Below are 15718 nucleotides of genomic sequence, written 5' to 3' on the forward strand. Positions count from 1 at the left end.
GACCACAAAAAGTCATAGAAAGCATCTCTTATTACTCTAAGGGACTAGACCACATCAGCCAGCCCATTTCCCAGGGGCAGCCCTTACTATGGCTGTGGGTCGCTGCTGCCCCACTTCAGGCATTTTTGATTCCATATTGTAAACCAGTAAACCTGAAGTCTGCTACTGCTCAGTCTGGCTAACCATTTGTATTACCTGTTTAATTTTTCATCAGCTACTGCTGTGCTCTAATGGCCAAACACTTCACCAAAACCCCAAATCACACAGATTAAGATGGATGGAAGGCAACAGGAGATTTGTACCTCTACACACTCTCATACCCTCCTAGGGATAAATGCAGTCATTCAACATATGACTTTACTATTCTATCTTGCAATATTTTATTAATTGCCTCACTGTCAGAGAACTGTTCCAGAATTTGTTTAATAAAATTGTTCACACCAGCTAAGCCATGGGATGTGCCCAGTGCACAAAAAATCAGAGTTTTAAACATTTTTCATTCACTTAACAGAAAGCATGTTACATGCCAAATTTGTAGTCATAGTTCACACCCTTATAGGCAATCTTCGCAATTTGTGTTCTCCCTACATAAAGAACAACATTAGACTACCAGTATATGCTCCGTTACATTTGGGCCATTAACAAGGTGAAGGATGTCATCAATATTACAGCAGCTCTGGCACCAGTTAAAGCAAATCTGCATAGATGAAGGAGCAATCATTAAAGCTTTACAGGCTCGCTTTCCTCCAGAGTGTCAAAAATCCTCCCCACATGCCCTCAAGTGCTGGAGTTCAGTTTTGATCTCTGATTTAGCTGAAAGATGTGTAAAAGCAGGCACAACATTATCCATTGACTAAGTGCCTGAGACAGCCCTGTGTGTTGTTTATTCCAGTGAGCGCATAAAATATCTTGTGGTCATGAAATGTGTCACAATGATGTTTACTTTGAACAGAAATATACAATTATCCTGTTCACAAAGCAGAAACCTCACTAGCAGCAAGAAAATTCAACTCATGATATTTCTGAAAAGAAATACTGCTACAAGAATCCCAGTGCACCTTTGGGAGGACAGTACTTTCTCTTTTATTTCCCTCCTTTTTTAAGACATTTAGCTGTTCTATTTCAGGAATGCATGGGAAAGGCTACATAGTTCAAAATGAGAAAAACAATATTCTGCAGAAGCAGATCCAACTTTAATTACAAAGAAATATCAAATCTGTATGGACACAATAGGAAAACAGAATTCATTAAACTGGCTTCCCCCTGGATTCGTAACCTTTCTTCATCATTCAGCCTGCAGGATAAAACACTCAGAATCCTCCTCCAGCAAATATTTTGGTTTCTGCGTAAGCAGTGAATCCTCTGGAGAGAGACGAGGCAGAGAGAGGTTAGAAAGTGCAATTCCTTCTGTATCTCTCAGAGATGCACCAAACATTATGTAGGGCACAAACCAGCTCTGCAGGTTCACCATGAACATAGCTCTTCTTGTCTACTCTGAGTACTGTCAAGTCAGCAAATTAGGAATTTCAAAAAGGATTTACATGTCACCGTGCATACCTGCTGCTTCTTTAAAAAAACAGAAACTAGGAGAGGGGGAAAAAAACACTTTTGACACAGTGAACGGATAAAAAGAAGTTCCCTTCTCAACAGATTACCTGTGTGGCCAAGACTGAAAGCAAAGAGGTTTGCTTCATAGAGAAAAAGGGTAATACAAATAATACTAGTAATACTGAGACAGGCAGCAAGTAAGATAACCACAGAGGTCAGTTTGCAGCAGGAGAGCAGCGAGGACATCACAGGTGTAACTAGCAACCTGCCTGGACATCAAGAAGAATATATTACCTCTTGGACCATACCTGCCAGCACCTGGTAGAGTTTTCATCTTTCCTGGGGTACCACCAAAGCACAGCTTGGCTAAGCAGAAGGAGGGCACCAAAACCACGATTAGAAATCAGTGCCCTCAAAATGACCAAAAGTTCCACCTGTGGATGGTGGGAACAAGAAGAAAGCAGGGGAAGACACAAAAATCCACATCTGCATGTTCCCTCTTATTTCCTAATCAATAAAAGATACAGCTAGCCAGAGCTCTTAAAAGCAAGTTAATGGAGACGGATTAAATGCAACAAAAGTTCTTCCATCCTCAGAATACCGGCTATATATGGAAAAACTGAAACAGAAATACAACTCTCTTGCAGTTTATTGGATTATAATGATAGCTCTGATCACAAAGCAACAACAGCATAAGTATTCACAGAGTAAAAAAGAACTGTAAAAAGATGTTGGAGTTATGAATACAAAAACATTCAGTTTGCATCCGTTTTTTCACGACACAAGATATCCACTGAACTATCACAGAATCATAGAATCATTTAGGTTGGAAAACACCCTTAAGATCATCAAGTCCAACCGTTAACCTAGCACTGCCAAGTCCACCACGAAACCATGTCCCTAAGCACCACATCTACCCATCTTTTAAATACCTCCAGGCATGGAGACTCAACCACTTCCCTGGGCAGCCTGTTCCAGTGCCTGACCACCCTTTCGGTGAAGAGGTTTTTCCTAATATCAAACCTAAACCTCCCTTGGCACAGCTTGAGGCCGTTTCCTCTCGTCCTATCACTCATTACTAGGGAGAAGAGACCGACCCCCACCTCGCTACAACCTCCTTTCAAGTAGTTGTAGAGAGTGATAAGGTCTCCCCTCAAACTAAACAACCCCAGCTCCCTCAGCTGCTCCTTGTAAGACTTGTGCTCTAGACCCTTCACCAACTTCATTGCCCTTCTTTGGACTCTCTCCAGCACCTTGATGTCCTTCTTGTAGTGAGGGGCCCAAAACTGAACACAGGACTCGAGGTGCAGCCTCACCAATGCCGAGTACAGGGGCACTATCACCTCCCTGGTCCTGCTGGCCACACTATTCCTGATACAAGCCAGGATGCCATGGGCCCTCTTGGCCACCTGAGCACACTGCTGGCTCATGTTCAGGCGGCTGTCGACCACCACCCCCGGGTCCTTTTCCTCCAGGCAGCTCTCCAGCCACTCCTCCCCAAGCCTGTAGCGCTGCCTGGGGTTGTTGTGACCCAAGTGCAGGACCCACCACTCAGCAGGACTGAGCTAATGAACCACAAAAGATTACCAAAAAAAAAGGAAAAAAACACCCACCAAAATATAGCATGAAACTTCAAAAACCAGTACTGCTGGTAATCACTGTCCAAAGACTAACGGCAGGTCATCATCAAAATGATGATCCAAAAAAGCACCTTGGGGGGAAAAAAAAAGTCAATGAGACAAAAGTAAGCAATGACTAGTACAAATCTGTAACAATTCTTTGAACATTCTCTGTGAAATAATTACAGGAATCAGCAAACCAGGGAACAATGTTTATCAACAGATCTATGTTTCGGTTGTGTATCCAACACAGTGTATTGTCCCACTTCCAAAAAGAAGTAGAAATCATAACCTAAAAGTGCTATGAATACAGGCACTGCAAAAAGGACTGAAAACTGTCTGGAGGACTGAAGAAAAAGGTAATGAAAAAGAGGTGCAACTGGTGAGTTAGATGGTGGCCCCAGAAAGATATTGCAGGAGTCTGGGTTTAGGCATGGTATTGGTATCTTCATCCAGGATGGGGAAGGCAGTAAGCTAAGTGTTGCTAAAAGGCAGGAGTAGAAATCAAAACCAATGGGCCTGCAGGGCAGAATTACAACTCATATTTCCCCTCCTGCCCCAATCCAACCCAAGCCCCTGTGGTTCTTCCTATATTCACAAGCTGCAGAAGCCTCTAACAGAGCAGGGAGGTGGCAAGTTATTTACACAAACCTAACTGCAACACAGCTCACCTCTTGACACCTTAAAGCAAACGTGAGGTAAAAAATAAGGAGTGAAGTAAAAAATAAGGAGGGAAACAGATTAGAGTAGTAAAAATTGCCTTAGTGGTTGGGATCATAGATTTATGAACTATGTGTTCTTTCACTGGAATGAGTTTCTAAATAACAGGATAAGACAAAAAACAGGTGCAAACACTGGAAGCGTGTAGTCAATACTGCCATCTTCTCTGCAATGTACCACGTAACTGCTGAAATCTCTGCACAACCGGAGTCTTGCTCTCTTCCCCACACATACCAGCATCCAACTCCTGGAATTTCTTCTTCTACAGTAGTATTTTTACCCTCTTTACTTGAGTTAAAACTCAGGCCAACTACATGAATTACTTTGTGCGGTCTCATCATCACAACATGAACTAAGCATTCCCTTACTGTGTTTTCCCTGAAATTACACCCTAAACTCTTCCAGGCAAGATACAAACCAGCCTCTGGTTCTCAAAAAGCTACAGCATGAAAACTGCTACTGATTTGGTGCATGTAATCCCCACACAAAAAATAACCAGAATTATCCTGAGCACATTGTCCTGAAGCTGTATAGATTATTTTTCATTTTTCACTTAGATGTGCCACTCTTTTTGCTTTAATGCCCACAAGCCAGCAGCATCATTTGGTTTGGGGACTGACGATTCCTGCTCAAGTCTTCTCCATTCTGATGGCTGTAAAGTACCAACTGCCAGACCCTATGAGAAAACTAATCCGGAAATCCTGGCAATGTGAGTGGATTCTCCAGTCAAAACAGAAAAGCCTCCCTGGATCTGCACCTAGCAACTGGCGGGGGCACCGCAAGCTGCTGGAGCGATTTCATCTGAACAGCTGAGTCTGCATGCTGAATCACTCGTGGCACCATCTGTAAAAGCCTCTGCTGTTTCCTTCCTTTTCCCCAGAAGGAGCTAAAGAAAATTCAGACAGAGAAGGAGCAAGCAGGGTCAGTGTGTTTGGTGCACTCCACCTATTGGCACACTGAATGTCTTGAGATAAATCCTTGAAGTCACCTAAGTTCAGGCTGGCACTGCACAGCTTCAGAGTTCAATTTGTACCCTGGGTAGCTGTCCCATCCAAACGCAAGAGCAACCATCACTCTCTGACTGAAAAGTATTTATCTTTGCTACCCAATTTTAAAGTAACAGACTGAAAGTGAAGGATCAGCTGTATTTTACTCCAAAAAACCTAAAGAAATAGGACTAAAAGTACATGCCATAGCATCTCTGTGGCATGCATAGCACTCCAGAGAGCATCTTATCTGCATTTTTTGCAGTTACTGTTCAAAGAAATAACTGTGTCTCATTTCTCATTCCACTATAGGACTTGGAGTTTGTGTCCATAAAAATAAAAATAAAACCAAAACCCACCACCAACTGATGTCCTGATCTTGTGATCCTGCAGAGTACTTTTCTATCAGACTCTGTTGCTAAGAGCATTAAAAAAAAAAAAAAAATCAAGATTCTGTCATCCCAGGAGAGATTACAGGTTCAAATCCAAGATCACAGCCACAGATCCTAAACACAGCTATTTTGTAAGCACCTACTAAAACAAGTGCTACTCCTAGTTTAACTACCACCAACTGTTGAAAATGCTCCACAAAATACTTAAGAGTCTTAATTTAGCCAAATCAATACTTTTCCACTCAGAAGGACAGTGTTATGAACACAGTTACCATTTCAGGTGTTTTAGTATCAGAACTATAAAATACACCTTTAGCCTTTCACAAAATCTTTCTTTCTTTTTCCTTTTTCTTTTTGAAAACAGAGATTGCATCTATACTAAAACTACTAAAACCCTCCAAGCATTTTGGAGTGTTGAAATCCACCACCCATGCTAGCAAACTGTTAGGGCACTGCCTGACAAAAATCCAGTCTGTGCCAATTAGCATTCTTGCTGACCAGTTCCCAGGCATCGCCTGGCAGATAGAAGGGTCCAGGAACCATTCGCAAAAGGCAGTTCACATGCAGACACTCTGTTTTGGAGACAAAAACATTTGACTAGCCTCCACGCCCAGAAACAATACAAATACACGATTACAGTCTGAAATTTATGCATCGATTTCCACAGGACTTCACCATTAACTTGAAATTGTGACTGCTTCTTGGTCTCTTTATACGTAATAAATTATTAAGTCCTGTTGTAAATTCTCCTGATATTGTTTGGGTTTGGAGGGATGAGGGCAATTGTTTGTTTGGGTTTTTTCATTTTGCAATCCCATTTCTTTTTTGCTTCTGTTGCAGTTACATGAAAGACCAAAAAAAGTGGGCATACAGACTGACTGTGTGAAAAAGGTTTTACACAGTGCTGTCAGAAATACCCAAAGTTATCTTTGCCACATGTGCTCTTTTACAGTAAGTTTACATATTACAACATCAGGACAAAAAATGGCCAGGTGCAAATCATCTTGATTTTTGGTTTGTTTGGTTGGTTTTTTTTTTAAAGCACAATTCTCTTCCAAGGAGAGTTGCTATGGGGAAAACATTATTGTCAGATAAGATGTTTGCAAGGAGTAAAGTATGTCTTCAGTCCAGATTGTTTACTTCTTCCTGGGGTTTAAGTAAACAACGGAAAAATAACAAGTGTTTTTAATGAAGATGTTGACTCATTTAACATTTTACTAAAGGAAGTGTTTAAAGAGCAATAATTTTGCAGCTACTTAATACTTACGTTTCTTACTGTAACTATCTTGAATGGCCAGATTTCCAATTATTGCACGAGTTATTTCTGTTTGCGAACACTTCTGCTGAAAAAGAACTCGTGGTATTGTGCTGGTTTTGGCTGGGATAGAGTTAATTATCTTCTAGTAGCTGGTATGGGGCTATGTTTTGGATTTGTGCTGAAACAGTGTTGATAATTCAGGGATGCTTTGGTTACTGCTGAGCAGTGCTTACACAGAGTCAAGGCCTTTTCTGCTTCTCACCCCACCCCACCAGCCACCAGGCTGGGGGTGCACAAGAAGCTGGGAGGGGGCACAGCCGGGACAGCTGACCCCAACTGACCAAAGGGATATCCCATACCATATGACATCATGCTCAGCATATAAAGCTGGGGGAAGAAGAAGGAAGGGGAGGACAGTCGGAGTGATGGCGTTTAGCTTCCCAAGTAACCATTGCACATGATGGAGCCCTGCTGTCCTGGAGATGGCTGAACACCTGCCTGCCCATGGGAAGGAGTGAATGAATTCCTTGTTTTGCTTTGCTTGTGCACGCGGCTTTTGCTTTCCCTATTAAATTGTCTTTATCTCAGCCCACGAGTTTTCTCACTCTAACCCTTCTGATTCTCTCCCCCATCCCACCAGGGGAAAGTGAGCGAGTGGCTGTGTGGTGCTTAGTTGCTGGCTGGGGTTAAACCACAACAGTCATATAGCCCACACCTTCTCATTTCCAGCTGTGAGCAACCTTGAGATATTTTATATATATACATAACCTTATACAGATTGGTATGATCCATTTTCTCTCAGGTTTCCAGCATTACTTTCTAAATGTAACAATATTAGAGCATCGACGTTCATTATTCATCACTGGGTCCTCCTTAATTGAGTTTCTCAGTAATTCCCAAGAACAGCAACCATGAATAGGAGGATTACTATTCACACTTGGCCTACCACTGCCACAATTAACCATGAGCTGGAGAACAGCGTCTATCTTGACAGCACACTGAAATGGCAAGAGTTGATTATCAACACACCACCATCAAAACCAACATATTAAACCCTGAAAAGAGGAAAACAGGAATGCTTTTATGAACTGAGTGCCTGTAGCTGGAAAGGATAAAATAAACTGATAGCAGAGGAGTGAAGGAAGAAAGAGTGTTTGGGGCCTTTTTTTTTAGTCTTACACCAGAAAGAAAAAGATTTAGTATTAATTTAATTACTGCTGAATTATTACAATTGTGTTTTCACTATCAGACAAGGAATTAAAACAGTGAGAACAACGTAATCCGATAAGAACAAAAAGACGATTTGTAAGGTCTAGAAACGATCTCAGAGAAAGCGAGGGTAGGGAGAAAAAGGAGGCTGTATTTAAGCAAACAAGTAACGAAGGAACAGAGAAACAGCCTCAGCTGAAGGAAAAGCTATGAGGAGATATTTTCCATATGCAGCAGGGAAAGACACAGCAGAAGTCATCTGGTGACAGCTTGACTTTAACAGGAAAAGGAAAGAAAGATTATCTGGACGTTACGAACCTTGCCAACAGGTTGATATTATCCACACCAGGGAGAGGAGAGGAAGTGCAAAAAGAGAGAGAATAGAAGAAGAAGAAGAAGAAGAGAGCCATTTTCAGTATGTTTGATTTAATGAGCCAAAATACCCAGAAGGACAGAGACCTGTGCTACAGAAAACAAGCATTTTATCACAGAATTACTGTCCAGTCCTCCCAACTCACCTGCTTTTTTGAGGGAGCAGTGAAAATTCAGCTGCCATTTCTCTCATTCTGTAACCTAAGTGTTTAAATCTTCAGTTTTAAATATACTGTCTATTCCAGGGAACCAGCAACAACCATACAGGCAAAATCTAGACTCCCTATTTCACCTTCCCATAGAAAAGGCACTAATCTCTTCTTTTGTTAAAGGTCATTTCAGGAGAATTGATGTACATTATTAAATCACTCCTGACCTATACAGAAACTTCAATCTAGGCAAATACCAAAAAGTGAAAACACAGTAATTCCTCACCAATGATTCATTTCAGCTCTTATCTTAGGCCAATTAATTCTGCCAAATGATCACTTCTCAGCAGCCTCCTATATTAGATCTGTATCAGTGTGCTGAAGATGCCTAGACAGGCAAGAGCATTTCAAGGTGCAAGAAGACTAAGCCTCATGAGGTGCCAAAAGCCCTTTCAATATGAAAGAGCGTATGAAGTTCCTGCAAGCAGAAAGCACCCTGCATCTCACAGGCGCCACTTTCCACCTCACAGTATCAAACCGATGATTTGCACTTTCGAGATCTAAGCTGTGCTGCATTGTATTATTGATTTTCCAGTTGCCTTTTATTATTACTACAGCTCCACCCCTACTGTTCAGCCAGTGTCCAAACATGCATGACAATAAAGAATGTAAAAATTTTATCCAAAGCTGTTAGAAAAATTAAAGGTGGGTAAAAGTGAAAAGATTATACTTACATTTTAAATCTCTAACTATCCTTTTAGCTTGTCCCTGTTAATTAGCTAACTTTGTCTAAGGATACGTGCATATTTCATATCTATTTCCTCCACACTGCAGCACTGGGCCTCACCAATATATTGGTGATAAATATTTATCTTCTAGACTGTTTGTATTTACTGAAATACATGTTCATCTTCAACCCTGGATTGGACAAGTCCTTAAGCACACATGTAAGTTTCCCTGCCTTTGTTTACTAGCAATCAAAACATGAATTACAATGCCCATTGCAATACACAGGAAATACACAGTTAAAATGAAAGGCAAGAGCATCGTCTTTAGGATAGAGAAATTGCAGATTTTGTTCATTAATCAGACAACATGGAATGTGGAAAAAAGCTAACTGACCATCATAAATAAGCTTTATTCAACACAAAGGCAGTTCAGCTGCAGTTAGTTAGTATATATTGAATAAAATCCTGCTTAAGCCATCTTTGTAAGTATTTTCATTTAAGAATAACAAGAAAGAACAACAGAGTTTGTGAATTGGTAGCAACATGTAAGTATTGCACATAGATATGTGCCTTTCCCCTACCAGAGGTACAGAAACCAATGTTAAGCAAATCATAGAATCGTTTGGGTTGGAAGGGACCTTCAAGATCATCTGGTTCCAACCCCCTGCCAGGGGCAGGGACACCTTCCACTAGACCAGGTTGCTCAAAGCCCCATCCAACCTGGCCTTGAACACTTCCAGGGATGGGGCATACTGAGCTTCACAAACACTTACCAAAATCCATCAAGACAATTAATTTCTTAATTTGAAAATGAGAACTCCCAACACCCTAGTAACTTTCTAGTAGCACTTTCTACTCCTTGTTTCCTTTTCAGCCCTGGAAGGAGCTAAGAGCACATCCATAAGTGCTATTAAAAAGAAAACATGTTACTGCAAATTTAATCAAACACATGAACTGACAACAGAGGTAGCTTGAACCCATAGGCCCAGCTTAATTAGAGAGGCTTCTCATCTGCAGCTCTCACCAAGAGTAGAGGCTCAAGCATTAAGTTAGGAATACAAATTCTAGCATGCAGTTTCCAAAATGTGTCAACAGAACATAGCACAGGATCCATCCTAACTTGCATCCCCTTCCTTATCTCGTCTTACTATTTTGAACCGTTACAGCATCATCCCAGCAGCTCAAGGCGCTTGCTGGTTACGGTTCTGACATCGCTTACAGGATAAATATAAATTCACTAAATCTCCTGCCTGCTGTCTACATAATCCCTTAACCTTTCCCTTTCCACAGCTATGGTTCTCTGCCTTCCTCTCATCTCTGGCCTCGCTGCTCTTTTCATTTCTCATGCTGCCTCCCCTTTCCCACTTATTTTTCCAAATCATCCACATTCAGCATATCTTCACAGTGAGATTCATGGACACTGCTCTTTTACCTCACAGCCTGTTTCAGCATATTGTTTTGGTTTTTACACTTTATTGAGGGATGGGAATTTTAAAGAGAGTTCTTTGGTTAACTCTATTAAATTTAGCATCTGCCTCCAAGACACAGACCAAGCAGAAAATATAAAGCAAGAAGGCAAGTTTCCAGTCATCAATGTGCTACAAAAAGAACTAGACAGGACACTGTAAGTCACATTTAAAAGGAGAAAAAAATAACAAAGTCAAGCTAGTAAATTATTAGCCAAGCTACAGGCAGCAGTATTCAAACTGCACAGAAACTGCTCCTGAATTAAGATTAAAAAGACACAAGGCCATCTTACACTATTGGACCATCACTGGCAGAAAGAAATGAGCCTTCTCAGATTTTGTGACCCTCATTTTCACTTACACAAAAGAAGGCAAAAGGTCTAAGAACAGACCAAGAGTAAGCCAAAGCTTTGCTCTGCTTGTTTTCTTCCTGATTTCTAAAACAGTTTTTTAAAATTATGTCTTCTCCTTGCTCAAAAGCTGGACACACACAGAAATTCAAGTTTGTTCTTTTAAATGACAATCAAATAATCATTTAGATAGATACATACAAAAAAAAATCAGTAGTGTAGCCAGGTGATCTTTTGTGGGATATCTATACAGATTTTTGTTCGGGAGAGCTCATACAAAGCAAGACCTGTGTCATTATAAAGGCCCCATTACTACACAATTTTGCATATGGGCTGAGGCACAGTAAGACCCAGTCATACAGTATTTCTACAAATAAACACACAGGCAGCAAAGTTCACTACCACTATCAATAATAAGCTCCAGCTGAGAGAAGAGCCTCATTCACGTCAGTCATATCTCCAGTTCTGCACAGCTGGTCCTGAACAGCTCAAGGAGTAAAGTAAAACTTTTATTAATTTAAAATTAAGCAACACATAAAATATAGCATTTTTCTAGAGTGAGCTTATAATTTTGTATTAACCTCATACAGATAAATAAATTTAGAGTTATAAGGGTTACTAATACACATTTACTCATATTTTTAAAAAACTAAAGGAACAGTACCACGCTCAAGAGTCACTTCACTTAAAGGAGGTATACTGAAGCCCGTGCCTTATTTAAAGCATGCCAGTGGCACCACTGAACCCAAGGTGTACTTACTTACATAGTTAATAACAAACAGTCTACCCTAACAGGACCTTGATGGTTAACTTTACTCACAACTGAAATAAGCACAAGTAATCTCACGGAATAAGCCAGGCAAAAAAAAAAAAAAAAAAAAAATCCTTACTATTTAAGATGTTTAGGCTATTATTACTAAAAGGTTAATTAGATGCTTGAAGTTTTTGCATGAAGCCTGCAAAAATGGGAGTAAAGTGCTCGTTATGTCAATGACTCAGAAAATAAGTATCTCATTAGTACCTCCAGAAAGGAGGTCTTCCTGCTGCTCCAGACACATTTCCAAGAGTTTTGAAGACCTACTTCCCCCACTGCCCTCTTTCAAGCCTTGGTTCTGTGCTTTATCAGGCAGCCTGCACAAGCAGGTCACCTCTCGCTCTTGCGCATGAAAACAGACAGCGGCCACTGGCCCTTCAGGCTGTTTTTCATAACCTCTCCATTTTAGCTGTGCCACTACAACTTCACCCTACTGCTGCTGTAAGGTCGCCCACCAGATGGGTCCCAGAGAGGCTTCACAAACAAACAAAAAACATGGGAAAATAAATGTCATCACAAGAATTAGTTAAGTGTCCCTTGGGCCCCAGCCCTTTCTTGTGTCTGTCACCACAGCTAATTTGCAGTCACGAAGTCTCTCAGATGAGGAGGACGACACACTGAATCCTGACCTTTGAGCAGCAAACCTAGCCTTGAGCAACTTGGTGACCTACATGGCAGCTGCACAGCTCGATAACTAGCTGGCTGGAGTCTGCAAATGCATGATTCATCTCTGATTCTCCCCACATCACCCTATATGCTGCCACTAGACTGTTTGCTAAAAAACGTAATTTCCAAAGGCAGGGTCTATTGGCCTGTTGGCTTGCTGAAACACTGCTTGGAAATAACCTTAATAGTAAAAAGAAAAATTTATTTTATTTTCCTACCTAAACACTATGAAATTTACACAGGGAGAAAAAAAATACACATATATATGCAGCACCTAAATACATTTGCTACTGCTTACTTTTCCTAACGCTAACTCTCAATGTTTTAGCTGAGTAACACACAATTCTGGTTGCACATTTTGTAGGGACAAAGATCTACGCTGCATCCACAAAGATTTTAATTAGCAGACATCTCTGCACTGAAGTGGTACTGGGGCCCTCTGATACTAGCCCATGTGTGCAAGCCAACTGCTAGAAAGATACACTTGAAAAAGTAGGGTTTGGCAAAACTTAGTGCGCTAAAATGCAGCAAATCATCAGCTACATACATCACCATCCAGACTAGCTGCATATCCCCCCTCCTTTCCCCCTGAAAATGCACAGCTAGAATTTCAGTCATCACCATTCCTTACTGCATCCCTGTCCTTAAGAGACTCTGTTGGCATTTCTCATTGTTGTAGAATTAGGCTTTCTTATCCTCTTAATGACCAAAACACAGCTGTCCAACATGTTCCAGCTGGCACAACCCTGGCATCTCTGCTGTTAACCCAGCAGCATATCATCTGGGCTATTTTGTCTCACTGAATATGCATCGATATGCACAAATACAACTAACTGACAACTTTTTTTTTTTCCATTCAAAAATAAAATTGTAGCATTGCGGAAGCTCCTAGCAAGTTTTGTCCACATTATGAAGTTCAAATACAGATCTGATCGAGAGGCTAAAGACAGAAAGTTGAGTGGTTTGGGATTTGTTAGTCTACTGTCTTAATAGCTATGCATATATGAGAGGACAAATAAATTATACAGCTAAATTATATCTCCTCTGTATATACAGTGATAGGTAAGGGGCAGCTATCTATAGATAGGATTAAGCGATTCGATGTGTGTGGCACAGGAAAGAGTGAAAGGTAAGTCAAAACTATGAAACGTCATCATTAATTGAATGTTCCTGCTGATGTGACCAAGAGCAAAGTAGTTCCTCATACTAGGATCTGCATTTACGTGTTTAGAATTTCAGTACCTAAAAATCCTAGGGAAAAAGAACAGTAGCCATTCCCACATATAAATATTTTTGGTCAGTGTGCAGACTCAGGAAAACAAGTTCTAGACAAGTTTATAATAGAATTCAATTTTCAGAATTACCCTTAGAACTGTAGTAGTTAAAATATTTTCAGCTGTGGCATAAAACACTTTTCCCTTGCAAGCATTACCTGTGGAATGAGCAAACACGCTGCAATTCGATTCAACTGGTTCTGAGCTCATTACTTCACCTTGCACAATGTAACACCTAAAGTAATGACTGTTTTTTTCTACCCTGTGGGCATTGAAGGGCATACTCTTAGTATGCGTAAATCTGTTGAGCACTGTAAATCTACAGAGCTGTAATGACACCATCTCAGATTCTGACTTTAAATTCATCATTGTTTAAAGAGACTAATTTTTAAAAATGCTGAATAAGTTATGCAAAGCTTGCATTAAACTCCAAGAAAATGCTCTGAAGGCCATTCTGCTTCTTACCCATTAAAGCTATGATCTCATAACCATGCTATTTATTAACAAGAGCACTACAGTGATACAGGTATAAGCTGTTTCAGTAATTTCCTGTTACTTCCAGGCTATATGCTGTTTGAGAGTAACTAGTACACACATACCGATTGGGAGTGGAGTGGCTGGGGAGCAGCCCTGCAGAAAGGGACCTGGGGGTGCTGGTTGACAGCAGCCTCAATACGAGCCAGCAGCGTGCCCTGGCAGCCAGGAGGGCAAACCTCATCCTGGGGTGCATCAAACCCGGCATAACCAGCTGGTCAAAAGAGGTGGTTATCCCTCTATATTTAGCCTTGGTGTGGCCTCACCTTGAATACTGTGTGCAGTTCTGGGCCCCACAATTTAAGAAGGATGTGAAGGTCCTTGAATGCGTCCAGAGGAGGGTAACAAAGCTGGTGACAGGGCTGGAAGGCATGTCCTGTGAGGAGCGGCTGAAGGCTCTGGGTTTGTCTAGTTTGGAGGGAAGGAGGCTGAGGGGTGACCTCATTGCTCTCCAGAGCTTCCTGAGGAGGGGAAGTGGAGAGGGAGGTGCTGATCTCTTCTCCCTGGGATCCAGTGATAGGACACATGGGACAGGTTCAGAGCTGCACCAGGGGAGGTTTAGACTGGGCATTAGGAAGCATTTCTTTACTGAGAGGGTGGTGAAACACTGGAACAGGCTTCCTAGAGAGGTGGTTGATGCCCCAAGCCTGCCAGTGCCTTAAAAAGAGGCATTTGGACAATAGCTTTCATAATATTCTTTAACTTTTGGTCAACCCTGAAGCGGTCAGGCAGTTGGACTAGATGATCGTTGTAGGTCCCTCCCAACCGGAACTATTCTATTCTATTCTAGTATTAAATGGCTCCTTTGGAACTAATAAAAAACAGAATTTGGTCCAAGCAAAAATGTAGCTTGTATCTCATGGCACTTGATTTTTTCAGCCATAGTTGGTCTTTGTACAAGACCACCAACTTGATTTAAAGCTGTGAATTTTTCATACTACCAGAGTGACAGAAAGATCAACTATGAGTGACAAACAACTTCCTAAAAGACCCCTCACTTCTGCCGATCTGGATGCCAAGCTCATCTCAGTGATTCTGTGAATGCCATGGAAATTTCAAACAGAGTAACTTGGTGTCTAACACTTGCAGTTTAAGAATCTCTAAGACTTCCATAACGTAGCAGAGTTTGGGTCTTGTTGGGACACCTAAAATACCCCTGCTTGCACACACTACAAACACCGCTGTTCCACCAGAAATTCACAGACTCCTTACTCTTCACCTCCTTATCCTTATTACTTGAAGGAATAAAAAACGACTAAGTAATTAGGAAGAGGGACTACAGCAAAGTTGCCTTCTTTCCAACTGCACAACTACTATCACTGAAAATCCTTCTGTAAGTTATGGTTTGCCTCCAATTAAGAGGACGGGGGAGCAGCGCTTCATTGTGAACTCTGCCCGCTGCCTCTGTAACAGCGTTTCCTGACGCCGCACGCCGCGGGCCCTGCTCCCCAGGCAGGGCTTTCCCGGCACCGGGGAGCAGGTCCTCCCCGCACACCACCTCCGCAGCAAGAAGTGCCCACCGGGGCGCTCCCTCACCGCGCCGCGGGACGGGGAAGGCGCCGCCGGGGGTCTCCCTCCCCGCCCGGGCCACCGCTCCCCGGGGACGCCGCAGCCCAGCGGGCTCCTCCTGCCC

The 15718-nt window shown here is 41.7% G+C and overlaps 1 protein-coding gene across 1 annotated transcript in view; it reads right to left on the bottom strand.

The window, feature by feature from the left end:
* Positions 1-15718, bottom strand: part of FRMD3 (FERM domain containing 3) — a gene marked incomplete at both ends in the record, with an annotated part of 146547 nt that overhangs the window by 130368 nt on the left and 461 nt on the right. The window lies entirely within an intron of this gene.

The sequence above is a fragment of the Platalea leucorodia genome, assembly GCF_965183815.1.
Source record: "Platalea leucorodia genome assembly, chromosome: Z".
In the NCBI taxonomy this organism is placed as follows: domain Eukaryota; kingdom Metazoa; phylum Chordata; class Aves; order Pelecaniformes; family Threskiornithidae; genus Platalea; species Platalea leucorodia.